Source organism: Bombina bombina, chromosome 4 (genome assembly GCF_027579735.1).
Source record: "Bombina bombina isolate aBomBom1 chromosome 4, aBomBom1.pri, whole genome shotgun sequence".
NCBI lineage: Eukaryota > Metazoa > Chordata > Amphibia > Anura > Bombinatoridae > Bombina > Bombina bombina.
This window is the reverse complement of record NC_069502.1, coordinates 1,056,146,253-1,056,157,035: the sequence shown is the minus strand read 5'-3', so window position 1 is coordinate 1,056,157,035 and position 10,783 is coordinate 1,056,146,253.

Here is a 10,783-nt window from a genome sequence, read left to right as displayed (position 1 = left end):
ATACAAAGCTCTCAACTGCACTGCTCCCCCCTACATTTCAGAACTTGTCTCCAGATACTCTCCCTCCTGTCCCCTTCGATCAGCTCAGGATCTCCTCCTCTCCTCCTCTCTTGTTACTTCCTCACATTCCCATCTACAGGACTTCTCCAGACTGGCCCCCATCTTGTGGAACTCCCTGCCTCGCTCCAGAAGACTCTCCCCTAGTTTTAACAGCTTCAAGCGCTCCCTAAAAATTCTACTATTCAGGGATGCTTACAACCAACACTAACCTTTCCTAACTCCATTGCTTTCCCCTTGAACCCCTTAGAATGTAAGCCTATGAGCCCAGCTATTTGCAGATCGCCTTCATAAGAGCCGACTACAACAGTGAAACTCTCGGCAGGTCCCTCTACCCACTTGATCCCTGCAAAAGCTGTCCTGTATATTGACTATGTTTACAGTGTTACGGAATCTGTTGGCGTTCTACAAATACCTGATAATAATAAAATGGAAGATATTTCTTCTTTTAAGGATCCTTTAGATAGGGAGTTTGTTTCCTATCTTAAGAGAAGCATATTTATATATTGGCCATATTTTTTAACCTGCCATTTCTATGGCTAATGTTGCTGCTGTTCCAACTTTTTGGTTGGACAGTTTAGTTATCAGATCTTAATTTCTTTCATGTAATTGGCAAGATTCCATGAGCTAGTGACATATGGGATATACAATCCTACCAGGAGGGGCAAAGTTTCCCAAACCTCAAAATGCCTATAAATACACCCCTCACCACACCCACAATTCAGTTTTACAAACTTTGCCTCCTATGAAGGTGGTGAAGTAAGTTTGTGCTAAGATTTCTACGTTGATATGCGCTTCTCAGCATTGTTGAAGCCCGATTCCTCTCAGAGTACAGCGAATGTCAGAGGGACGTGAAGGGATCACCTATTGAATACGATGATTTCTCTAACGGGGGGTCTTTTTCATGGGTTCTCTGTTATCGGTCGTAGAGATTCATCTCTTACCTCACTTTTCAGATCGACGATATACTCTCAAATTTACCATTACCTCTACTAAAGAACTGTTTTAGTACTGGTTTGGCTATCTGCTATATGTGGATTGGTGTCTTTTGGTAAGTATGTTTTCATTTACTTAAGACACTCTCAGCTATGGTTTGGCACTTTATGCAAATTATATAAAGTTCTAAATATATGTATTGTACTTATATTTGCCATGAGTCAGGTTCATGTATTTCCTTCTGCAGACTGTCAGTTTCATATTTGGGAATATAAACACTTTAAGAAATTTATTTCTTACCTGGGGTTTAGTCTTTTTTAATTTGACTACTTTTTGCATTTGCGGGTATTACGCCCGCGGGTGCGTCAAATGTTAGACTTTATTGCGTCTTTTTTGGCGCAGGAAATTACGTTTTTGACGCAACTTCGTCATTTCCGGCGTCATACGTGACGTCGAGACCTTTCACACGGCGGCATCATTAGTGACACAAGTGTGTCATTTCCGGTCATTTTTGGCGCTAAAAAAGTTTACGTTGTGCGTCTTACTTGGCGCCAATTTATCTCATTATTTTCAATACCCAATTGTTGTTTGCCTCCTGCTTTCTTTTCTTTCAAGAGGCCTATGCTTTTGTATTTTTTCCCATTCCTGAAACTGACATTTAAGGAAATTGATCATTTTGCTTTATATGTTGTTATTTTCTTACATTGAGCAAGATGTCCCAATCCGATCCTGTCTCTGAAGTTTCTGCTGGAACATTGCTGCCTGACATCGGTTCTACCAAAGCTAAGTGCATTTGTTGTAATATTGTAGAAATTATTCCACCGAATGTCATTTGTAATAGTTGTCATGATAAACTTTTACATGCAGATAGTGTTTCTATCAGAAATAGTACATTGCCAGTTGCAGTTCCTTCAACTTCTAATGTGCATGATATACCTGTAAATTTTAAAGAATTTGTTTCTGAATCTATTATGAAGGCTTTGTCTGCATTTCCACCTTCTAATAAACGTAAAAGGTCTTTTAAAACTTCTCATTTAGCTGATGAAATTTCTAATGACCAACAACATAATAATTCATCCTCTTCTGATGAGGATCTATCTGAAACAGAAGATCTTCCTCAGATATTGACACTGACAAATCTACTTATTTATTTAAAATATAGTATATGCGTTCTTTATTAAAAGAAGTGTTAATTACTTTGGATATTGAGGTAACCAGTCCTATTGACGTTCAGTCTAATAAACGTTTAAATGCTGTTTTTAAACCACCTGTGGTTTCCCCAGGTGTTTTTTCCATTTCTGAGGCTATTTCTGATATGATTTCTAGGGAATGGAATAAGCCAGTTACTTCCTTTATTCCTTCTTCAAGGTTTAAGAGATTGTATCCTTTACCAGCAAAATCTATAGAGTTTTGGGAAAAGATCCCCAAAGTTGATGGGGCTATTTCTACTCTTGCTAAACGTACCACTATTCCTATGGAAGATAGCACTTACTTTAAGGATCCTTTAGATAGGAAGCTTGAATCTTATCTAAGGAAGGCCTATTTATATTCAGTTCATCTTCTCAGACCTGCTATTTCTTTGGGTGATGTTGCGGCTGCATCAACTTTCTGGTTGGAAAATTTAGCGCAACATGAATTGGATTCTGACATATCAAGCATTGTTCGCTTACTGCAACATGCTAATCATTTTATTTGTGATGCCATTTTTGATATTATCAAAATTGATGTTAGATCCATGTCTTTAGCTGTATTAGCTAGAAGAGCTTTGTGGCTTAAATCTTGGAATGCTGATATGACATCTAAATCTAGATTACTATCTCTTTCTTTCCAAGGTAATAATTTATTTGGTTCTCAGTTGGATTCTATTATTTCAACTATCACTGGAGGAAAAGGAGTTTTTTTGCCTCAGGATAAAAAACCTAAGGGTAAATCTAAGGCTTCTAACCGTTTTCGTTCCTTTCGTCAGAATAAGGAACAAAAACTCAATCCTCCTCCCAAGGAATCTGCTTCCAGTTGGAAGCCTTCCTCAAATTGGAATAAATCCAAGCCATTTAGGAAACTAAAGTCTGCCCCTAAGTCCGCATGAAGGTGCGGCCCTCATTCCAGCTCAGCTGTTAGGGGGTAGATTAAGGTTTTTCAAGGATTTTTGGATAAAAACTGTCCAAAATCATTGGATTCAGAGCATTGTCTCTCAAGGGTATCGAATAGGATTCAAAGTAAGACCTCCTGTGAGAAGATTTTTTCTCTCACACATTCCTGTAAATCCAGTTAAAGTTCAGGCTTTTCTGAAGTGTGTTTCAGACCTGGAGTCTTCAGGGGTAATCATGCCAGTTCCTCCTCAGGAACAAGGTTTGGGGTTTTATTCAAACCTATTCATTGTACCAAAGAAAGAAAATTTGTTCAGACCAGTTCTGGATCTGAAAATTTTGAATCGTTATGTAAGATTACCAACTTTTAAGATGGTGACTATAAGGACTATTCTGCCTTTTGTTCAGCAAGGACATTATATGTCCACAATAGACTTGCAGGATGCATACCTTCATATTCCGATTCATCCAGAACACTATCAGTTTCTGAGATTCTCTTTTCTAGACAAGCATTACCAATTTGTTGCTCTTCCATTTGGCCTAGCAACAGCTCCAAGAATCTTTTCAAAGGTTCTGGGTGCCCTACTATCTGTAATCAGAGAACAGGGTATTGCGGGGTTTCCTTATTTGGACGATATCTTGGTACTAGCTCAGTCTTTACATACTGCAGAATCTCACACGAATCAACTAGTGTTGTTTCTTCGGAAACATGGTTGGAGGATCAATTTACCAAAAAGTTTCTTGATTCCTCAGACAAAGGTCACCTTTTTAGGCTTCCAGATAGATTCAGTGTCCATGACTCTGTCTCTAACAGACAAGAGACGTTTAAAATTGGTTGCAGCATGTCGGCTCCTTCAGTCTCAGTCATTCCCTTCAGTGGCTATGTGCATGGAAGTTTTAGGTCTCATGACTGCAGCATCGGACGCAATCCCCTTTGCTCGTTTTCACATGAGACCTCTACAGCTTTGTATTCTGAATCAATGGTGCAGAGATTATACAAAGATATCACAATTAATATCCTTGAATCCCAATGTATGACACTCTTTGACATGGTGGATAGATCACCATCGTTTGGTTCAAGGGGCTTCTTTTGTTCGCCCAACCTGGACTGTGATCACAACAGATGCGAGTCTTTCAGGTTGGGGAGCTGTTTGGGGGTCTCTGACAGCACAAGGGGTTTGGAAATCTCAAGAGGCGAGATTACCAATAAATATTTTAGAACTCTGTGCAATTCTCATGGCTCTTCAGTTCTGGCCTCTATTAAAGAAAGAACCGTTCATTTGATTTCAGACAGACAATATCACAACTGTGGCTTATGTCAATCATCAGGGTGGGACTCACAGTCCCCAAGCTATGAAAGAAGTATCTCGGATACTTGCTTGGGCGGAATCCAGCTCCTGTCTAATCTCTGCGGTGCATATCCCAGGTGTAGACAATTGGGAGGCGGATTATCTCAGCCGCCAGACGTTACATCCAGGGGAGTGGTCTCTCCATCCAGATGTGTTTTCTCAGATTGTTCAGATGTGGGGGCTTCCAGAGATAGATCTCATGGCCTCTCATCTAAACAAGAAACTTCCCAGATACCTGTCCAGGTCCAGGGATGTTCAGGCGGAAGCAGTGGATGCGCTGACACTTCCTTGGTGTTATCAACCTTCTTACATCTTCCCGCCTCTAGTTCTCCTTCCAAGAGTGATTTCCAAATTCATCATGGAACAGTCTTTTGTGTTGCTGGTGGCTCCAGCATGGCCACACAGGTTTTGGTATGTGGATCTGGTTCGGATGTCCAGTTGCCCGCCTTGGCCACTTCTGTTACGGCCGGACCTACTATCTCAAGGTCCGTTTTTCCATCAGGATCTCAAATCATTAAATTTGAAGGTATGGAAATTGAACGCTTAGTTCTAAGTCATAGAGGTTTCTCTGATTCAGTGATTAATACTATGTTACAAGCTCGTAAATCTGTCTCTAGAAAGATTTATTATAGAGTTTGGAAGACTTACATTTCATGGTGTTCTTCTCATAAATTCTCCTGGCATTCTTTTAGAATTCTTAGAATTTTGCAGTTTCTTCAGGATGGTTTGGATAAGGGTTTGTCTGCAAGTTCCTTGAAAGGACAAATCTCTGCTCTTTCAGTTTTATTCCACAGAAAGATTGCTATACTTCCTGATATACACTGTTTTGTACAGGCTTTAGTTCGTATTAAGCCTGTCATTAAGTCAATTTCTCCTCCTTGGAGTCTTAATTTGGTTCTGAGGGCTTTACAGGCTCCTCCATTTGAACCTATGCATTCTTTGGACATTAAACTACTTTCTTGGAAAGTGTTGTTCCTTTTGGCTATCTCTTCTGCTAGAAGAGTTTCTGAGCTATCTGCTCTTTCTTGTGAGTCTCCTTTTTCTGATTTTTCATCAGGATAAGGCAGTTTTGCGGACTTCTTTTCAATTTTTACCTAAGGTTGTGAATTCTAACAACATTAGTAGAGAAATTGTTGTCCCTTCTTTATGTCCTAATCCTAAGAATTCTTTGGAGAGATCCTTACATTCTTTGGATGTGGTAAGAGCTTTGAAATATTATGTGGAAGCTACTAAAAATTTCAGGAAGACTTCTAGTCTATTTGTTTTATTTTCTGGTCCTAGGAAAGGTCAGAAAGCTTCTGCTATTTCCTTGGCTTCTTGGTTGAAGCTTTTGATTCATCAAGCTTATTTGGAGTCGGGTCAAACCCCGCCTCAGAGAATTACAGCTCATTCTACTAGATCAGTCTCTACTTCATGGGCTTTTAAGAATGAAGCTTCAGTTGATCAGATTTGCAAAGCAGCCACTTGGTCTTCTTTGCATACATTTACTAAATTCTACCATTTTGATGTATTTGCTTCTTCGGAAGCAGTTATTGGTAGAAAAGTTCTTCAGGCAGCCTTTTTAAGTTTGATTCTTCTGCTTTTTGATTTAAGTTTTTTTCTATCAAAAGTGAAAATTAACTTATTTTTGGGTTGTGGATTATTTTCTTAGCGGAATATGGCTGTTTTTGTTTTATTCCCTCCCTCTCTAGTGACTCTTGAGTGGAAGACTCCACATCTTGGGTATTGATATCCCATATGTCACTAGCTCATGGACTCTTGCCAATTACATGAAAGAGAACATAATTTATGTAAGAACTTACCTGATAAATTCATTTCTTTCATATTGGCAAGAGTCCATGAGGCCCACCCTTTTTATGGTGGTTATGATTTTTTGTATAAAGCACAATTATTTCCAAATTTCCTTTGTTGATGCTTTCTACTCCTTTCTTTATCACCCCACTGCTTGGCTATTTGTTAAACTGAATTGTGGGTGTGGTGAGGGGTGTATTTATAGGCATTTTGAGGTTTGGGAAACTTTGCCCCTCCTGGTAGGATTGTATATCCCATATGTCACTAGCTCATGGACTCTTGCCAATATGAAAGAAATTAATTTATCAGGTAAGTTCTTACATAAATTATGTTTTGTCTAAGCATTGTTCTTTTACTTCAACATGCTAATCATTTAATTTATGATGCTATATTTTATGTCATTTTATCTATGATAATAGATAAAATGATAATAAATCTTTTTTTTTAGCCATTTTACTAGAAAAGTTTTATGGCTTAAATCTCTGATATGGTGTTTAAATTTAGATTACTATCTTACGCCTAGATTTAGAGTTCTGCAGCCAAAGGGGTGCGTTAGCTACGCTGGCTTTTTTCTGGCCACACCTTTTAAATACCGCTGCTATTTAGAGTTCACAGAATGGCTGCGTTAGGCTCCAAAAAAGGAGCGTATAGCATATTTACCGCAACTTCAACTCTCGATACCAGCGGTGCTTACGGACGCGGCCAGCTTCAAAAACTTGCTCGTGCACGATTCCCCCATAGAAAACAATGGGGCAGTTTGAGCTGAAAAAAAACCTAACACCTACAAAAAAAGCCGCGTTCAGCTCCTAACGCAGCCCCATTGTTTTCTATGTGGAAACACTTCCTACGTCTGCACCTAACACTCTAACATGTACCCAGAGTCTAAACACCCCTAACCTTACACTTATTAACCCCTAATCTGCTGCCCCTGCTATCGCTGACCCCTGCATATTATTTTTAACCCCTAATCTGCCGCTCCGTACACCCCCGCCACCTACATTATCCCTATGTACCCCTAATCTGCTGCCCTAACATCGCCGACCCCTATATTATATTTATTAACCCCTAATCTGCCGCCCCCAACGTCGCCTCCACCTAACTACACTTATTAACCCCTAATCTGCCGACCGGACCTGAGCGCTACTATAATAAATGTATTAACCCCTAATCCGCCTCACTCCCGCCTCAATAACCCTATAATAAATAGTATTAACCCCTAATCTGCCCTCCCTAACATTGCCGACACCTAACTTCAAGTATTAACCCCTAATCTGCCGACAGGAGCTCACCGCTACTCTAATAAATTTATTAACCCCTAAAGCTAAGTCTAACTTTAACCCTAACACCCCCCTAAATTAAATATAATTTAAATCTAACAAAATAAATTAACTCTTATTAAATAAATTATTCCTATTTAAAGCTAAATACTTACCTGTAAAATAAACCCTAATATAGCTACAATATAAATTATAATTATATTATAGCTATTTTAGGATTTATATTTATTTTACAGTTAACTTTGTATTTATTTTAACCAGGTACAATAACTATTAAATAGTTAAGAACTATTTAATAGCTAAAATAGTTAAAATAATTACAAAATTACCTGTAAAATAAATCCTAACCTAAGTTACAATTAAACCTAACACTACACTATCAATAAATAAATTAAATAAACTACCTACAATTATCTACAATTAAACCTAACACTACACTATCAATAAATAAATTAAATAAACTACCTACAATTATCTACAATTAAACCTAACACTACACTATCAATAAATAAATTAAATACAATTCCTACAAATAAATACAATTAAATAAACTAACTAAAGTACAAAAAATAATAAAGAACTAAGTTACAAAAAATAAAAAAATATTTACAAACATTAGAAAAATATTACAATTTTAAACTAATTACACCTACTCTAAGCCCCCTAATGAAATTACAAAGCCCCCCAAAATAAAAAAATGCCCTACCCTATTCTAAATTAAAAATGTTCAAAGCTCTTTTACCTTACCAGCCCTGAACAGGGCCCTTTGCGGGGCATGCCCCAATAAATTCAGCTCTTTTGCCTGTAAAAAAACACATACAATTACCCCCCCCCCAACATTACAACCCACCACCCACATACCCCTAATCTAACCCAAACCCCCCTTAAATAAACCTAACACTAAGCCCCTGAAGATCTTCCTACCTTATCTTCACCTCACCGGGTATCACCGATCGGTCCTGGCTCCAAAATCTTCATTCAACCCAAGCGGGGGCTGGCGATCCATAATCCTGTGGCTGAAGAGGTCCAGAAGAGGCTCCAAAGTCTTCATCCTATCCGGGAAGAAGAGGCGATCCAGACCGGCAACCATCTTGATCCAAGCGGCATCTTCTATCTTCATCCAATGAGGAACGGCTCCATCGTGAAGACCTCCAGCGCGGATCAATCTTCTTCCGACGACGTCCAACTGAAGAATGACGGTTCCTTTAAGGGACGTCATCCAAGATGGCGTCCCTTGAGTTCCAATTGGCTGATAGGATTCTATCAGCCAATCGGAATTAAGGTAGGAAAATTCTGATTGGCTGATGGAATCAGCCAATCAGAATCAAGTTCAATCCGATTGGCTGATCCGATCAGCCAATCAGATTGAGCTCGCATTCTATTGGCTGATCAGAACAGCCAATAGAATGCGAGCTCAATCTGATTGACTGATCGGATCAGCCAATCGGATTGAACTTGATTCTGATTGGCTGATTCCATCAGCCAATCAGAATTTTCCTACCTTAATTCCGATTGGCTGATAGAATCCTATCAGCCAATCGGAATTCGAGGGACGCCATCTTGGATGACGTCCCTTAAAGGAACAGTCATTCTTCAGTTGGACGTCGTCGAAAGAAGATTGATCCGCGCTGGAGGTCTTCACGATGGAGCCGTTCCTCATCGGATGAAGATAGAAGATGCCGCTTGGATCAACATGGTTGCCGGTCTGGATCGCCTCTTCTTCCCGGATAGGATGAAGACTTTGGAGCCTCTTCTGGACCTCTTCAGCCGCAGGATTATGGATCGCCAGCCCCCGCTTGGGTTGGATGAAGATTTTGGAGCCAGGACCGATCGGTGATACCCGGTGAGGTAAAGATAAGGTAGGAAGATCTTCAGGGGCTTAGTGTTAGGGTTATTTAAGGGGGGGTTTGGGTTAGATTAGGGGTATGTGGGTGGTGGGTTGTAATGTTGGGGGGGGTATTGTATGTGTTTTTTTACAGGCAAAAGAGCTGAATTTATTGGGGCATGCCCCGCAAAGGTAAAATGGTAAGGTAAAAGAGCTTTGAACTTTTTTAATTTAGAATAGGGTAGGGCATTTTTTTTATTTTGGGGGGCTTTGTAATTTCATTAGGGGGCTTAGAGTAGGTGTAATTAGTTTAAAATTGTTGTAATATTTTTCTAATGTTTGTAAATATTTTTTTATTTTTTGTAACTTAGTTCTTTTTTATTTTTTGTACTTTAGTTAGTTTATTTAATTGTAGTTATTTGTAGGTATTGTATTTAATTAATTTATTGATAGTGTAGTGTTAGGTTTAATTGTAACTTAGGTTAGGATTTATTTTACAGGTAATTTTGTATTTATTTTAACTATTTTAGCTATTAAATAGTTCTTAACTATTTAATAGCTATTGTACCTGGTTAAAATAAATACAAAGTTACCTGTAAAATAAATATAAATCCTAAAATAGCTATAATATAATTATAATTTATATTGTAGCTATATTAGGGTTTATTTTACAGGTAAGTATTTAGCTTTAAATAGGAATAATTTATTTTGTTAGATTTAAATTATATTTAATTTAGGGGGGTGTTAGGGTTAGGGTTAGACTTAGCTTTAGGGGTTAATCCATTTATTACAGTTGCGGCGAGATTCGGTCGGCAGATTTGGGGTTAATAATTGAAGTTAGGTGTCGGCGATGTTAGGGAGTACAGATTAGGGGTTAATAATATTATAGGGTTATTGAGGCGGGAGTGATGCGGATTAGGGGTTAATAACTTTATTATAGTAGCGGTGCGGTCCGCTCGGCAGATTAGGGGTTAATAAGTGTAGACGGGTGGAGGCGACGTTGAGGGGGGCAGATTAGGGTTTAATAAATATAATATAGGAGTCGGCGGTGTTAGGGGCAGCAGATTAGGGGTACATAAGGATAACCTAGGTAGCGGCGCTTTGCGGTCATTAGATTAGGGGTTAATTATTGTAGGTAGCTGGCGGCGACGTTGTGGGGGGCAGGTTAGGGGTTAATAAATATAATATAGGGGTCGGCGGTGTTAGGGGCAGCAGATTAGGGGTACATAAGTATAACGTAGGTGGCGGTCGGCAGATTAGGGGTTAAAACATTTTTATCGAGTGGCGGCGATGTGGGGGGACCTCGGTTTAGGGGTACATAGGTAGTTTATGGGTGTTAGTGTACTTTAGAGCACAGTAGTTAAGAGCTTTATAAACCGGCCTTAGCCCAGAAAGCTCTTAACTACTGACTTTTTTCTGCGGCTGGAGTTTTGTCGTTAGAATTCTAACGCTCACTTCAGC